The 4,130-nt window shown below is 38.9% G+C and overlaps 1 pseudogene; it reads left to right on the forward strand.

The window, feature by feature from the left end:
* The first annotated feature begins 230 nt into the window (after positions 1 to 230).
* On the forward strand, positions 231 to 3,335 carry LOC108894713 (coiled-coil domain-containing protein 113-like; annotated as a pseudogene).
* The last annotated feature ends 795 nt before the right edge of the window (positions 3,336 to 4,130 follow it).

Here is a 4,130-nt window from a genome sequence, read left to right on the forward strand (position 1 = left end):
ATGGCCCCGTTGGGCCCACGCAACTCGTTGCTCGGGCCCTAATAATAATAAACCGAACCGAAAACAAGAGGGTCCTTGCAACTCGTTGCATGGCCCCGTTGGGCCCACGCAACTCGTTGCTCGGGCCCTAATAATAATAATAATAATAATAAACAGACCGAAAACAAGAGGGTCCTTGCAACTCGTTGCATGGCCCCGTTGGGCCCACGCAACTCGTTGCTCGGGCCCTAATAAAGGAGTCAGAGAAGGTGCTCCAGTACATCCAAGACAAGTTTAAGGTAAAAATCAGTTTCAGGCTGATAACATCACCCTGTGTGAAGCAGTATTTGATTTTTTTTTAACCCAAATATGTTATGTAGTTTTTATAAAATAACTTGTTCCTACATTAGCCTCTCACCCCTAAAATGCTATGTTTAGCATCATTAGCATTCTTTACTTGAACCATTAGCCTGTACAGCCTCTGAGCACTCAGAGATAAATGTCAGGGATTCTAACATGATGTTTCTCTGACTATCTTGTATTTGAATACATCAGCTGTTTCTTCATGCTGGAGCAAATGAGCAAAATAACACATATTATTCATATCCTTTTAATGGGAAGGACAAAGGACTGGGATATTGAGTAACTATTACTATTACTTGCTTTTTTGATTATATCTGCTTCCTGCAGTGCATCATTTTTCCTCCCTTTGTCCACATTGTCTGCTCTGTTCACAAACACACACACACACACACACACACACACAATTCAAACAGGTCGCCCAGTTGGAAAAATTAAATCTGAAGAACCAGGCACTAAAGGTCCAGGAGAAGAAGCTCCAGCAGCAGCTTCAACAGAAAAAAGAGACGGGAAAAGCCGAGTACGAGGTAGAGAATGAAACCAAGAATATATACAGACAGGCTAAGAAAGTAGAAAGAAATTCCAGTTCAATTCATTATGTCTCAATAGATTATCAGTTGATTGTGTAGTTTGTGAGTTTAAAATGAAAACAAGGGTTGAAAACAAGGGTTAGTTAATTAATTACTTAAAAAATTGACCTGTTAAATGTGGATTTTTATTTGCTTTATTTTTTCTAATTAATAAATGTAACAATGCATGGTGCTGTGTATCTAGGAATTTTTCCAGGAGTACAGTGAGCAGAGAATCGACAAAAATCTGGATGAACTTCAAGTCAACAGTTTGAAAGTACAACGTGTCCTCAGTTCACACAAGGTGACTCCTTATAAAGTTGTTTGAGAGAGACAGACAATGTTTCCAGGTCTAACTAATTTCAATTCAATTTACAAAATGTGTCGCACATTTTCAGTAAAATTAATCCTCTTCATCTTATCTGTGTGTGTGTGTGTGTGTGTGTGTAAAAAGGAGAAGCTACAGAGTGTGACATGGGAGTCTAAAGAGTTGAGCGATGACATCAACAACCAGAAAGCAGATGCTGGCAAAAATTGAGGAGGAGATACAGCATGCTGAGGAGGTTTGTGTCTAGTCCAAAAATTTGTCAATGTTAAGAACCTAAGTGAGAGAGATCAATGTGGCCACACACATCAAATTCAGTGACTGATACATGGTTTGGTTACCCAAAAGTAGCAAAAATAATTATCATTAAATTATTGTAGGACAGACTAAAACAATGCAATGAGTTAATATTTCCTTTATTTCTTCTATGAATTGTACTTTGTGTGTTTCCTGCCCTTTAAACTAATTCCCCCCTGTGTGTTCTGTCCTCTCTTCCTAACTGTTTCTCTTTTCAGGAACGTTTAAAGGCAGAGGCCCTAAACCAGCACCTGCGCCGCCAGATGTCAGATTATCAGGCTCCTGATATCACTGAGTACATGCACGTCAAGGACAAATACAAGAAGCTGCAGCAGAGCATCCACACTTGGGAGAGGAAGGTTGGGATTGCTGAGGTAAACCAATAGTTTTATCGTCTTTCCCCAAATACAATAAACTCTGTCACCTCCGTTGAAATGGGATGAGATTTTGAAGTGCAATATCTTGTTTTCCACTTTATCATACCACAGCATGTCTCAGTCCAGCTGGGGAGTTGTGTGTGTGTGTGTGACAATATCCAGAACAATGAGCTCCCTCTTTTCTGTTTTCACCAGATGGCCTTGAAGACCCACTCTAAAGCCTGGAGCAAACAGAGAGCCACTCTTACTCCTGCAAACAGTGCTGCAGCTGGAGTGAGGTCTGGGGAAGACCAAATCCCAGTAAAGCTCCCATACATAGCAGAACACAACATATAGAGAAGCAGAGAATTGAAAGGCCTGCAGGATTCATTAAAGGATGAATGGTCTGAATGGAATGAATGGGATGAATGGGTGAAGGATGGAAACTTTGCTACAGCTGCAAATGCCTTGTTTCATAATATTACAGTTAGTCAACATTTGATGAGTTGTCATAACAACTTTGATTCTTTCTTGTAATGTTTGTTGGGGAATGTAGAGAGAAAACAATGTGCTGTTGGCTTAGAGGTTCCTCATCCTGTCCATTTTTTTTAGTCATACTTATTATGTATCATTGAATGCCTTTTACCATGCATCATTACAAAGAATGAATTGTGCTGATGTTCTTTAAGTAACAGCCCAAATACAATAAATAATAAAAATAACCTTATACTACAAAGATAGTATACCATGGTTACAGTGTATTCAATCCAATACATACAAGTACCCATACTTCATATGTTTAATGTCTAATATATGTTTCTTTATATATTTAAAATGTGCAGATTTCTGAGCTGAGGTTGAAGTTACTCAATATAAAAAGTGGGGAAAAAATCCACCTCAGACTCGACAAACTATTTTCTTTATTAGAAAGAAATCCTTGGAGGTATAAGCCCTCAAAGAACTCTAAATGTTATGATGTTACATGCCATATATACAGTTATATACATAAAAGTGCAATGTCACAATGGGTAAGCTGTTTATTTATTATTAATTCTGTCATATAACTGTTTGGAAAATGGCATCATTACTTATTCATGTGTCTTCTTCCTGCACTGCATTTCTCAAAAACACAGCATCTGACATGAAAATGCAACAGGACAGGATGTCTGCAGTTCTTCTAAAACATTTTCAAAGGCACTTTCACAAGTACATACTACAGATGTACATAACACCACAGAGTAGCTTAACGCCTACAGATGGCATAACTGAGTCCTACTGTTGATGATGTTACATAGTGACAAAAGCACACATTTTATACAACTGGCTTCATACTGTAGGTGGGACACCTGCATCTCTGGATATTTATTCTACATCACTTGTTCTAAATTGAAGTCATTTCAACCCAGAAACACAACGAATATAACAACAAAGATTATAAAAATAATGAAAGTTAGTAATTCAGAAATCAATTAACTTTTGATTATTATACACACAATATCTGTCAAGTCAAAGATAGTGTAAACCTGCTGTTAGAGAGCATTGCTAATTCATTGCAAACCAAATCTCTTCTAAGTGTTATTATGCTAGTCAAACATCCCCAGGACATGCACCCAATTCTGTTTATTTCTACAGTACAGAGGTTACTTTAAAAAGACACATACATAGGGGGTGCAGTCACACAGTTGGAACTCACTGGCACATACAGTTTTATGGGGCTATTGCATTTTGAAATAATCACTTGACCTGGACACATTTGAGCTGACTGACACGGGCTGGTCATTGCTGACTGTGTGAGACTTCCTCCTGTTCCACATGTGCCGTTTTCCCTGTTGCCGCTGACATCAGCCATTTAAAGTGTCATCTTCCACAAATGCAGCAAGTCCGAAGAGGAAGCCTCAGCATCAGTCAGAGAGCGACACAAAAACACACTGTTGGCATTCTCACCTGAACAAAAACAGACTAGAGGGACTAGAAGCAAACTGCTGTTTTGAGACTTTGACAAAGACAAGCAAAGGAAGCAGGGGGAACATGTTAGGAGGCTTTTACACTAACAGTCATTAGGTCCATGGCTACCGGCAGAACTCCCACAGGGCGCTACCTTGAGTCTATACACATCAGTCAATAAAAAGAATGCCTACATCATATATGGAGGATCAACATCCATGCTTTACACTTATACAGCCATGTCTTTGGGTAGATAAAGCCAAGCAAGGCATAAAAAAAAGCTATGGCATGTGGTTCACA

Source organism: Lates calcarifer, unplaced genomic scaffold (genome assembly GCF_001640805.2).
Source record: "Lates calcarifer isolate ASB-BC8 unplaced genomic scaffold, TLL_Latcal_v3 _unitig_3796_quiver_3762, whole genome shotgun sequence".
In the NCBI taxonomy this organism is placed as follows: Eukaryota; Metazoa; Chordata; class Actinopteri; family Centropomidae; genus Lates; species Lates calcarifer.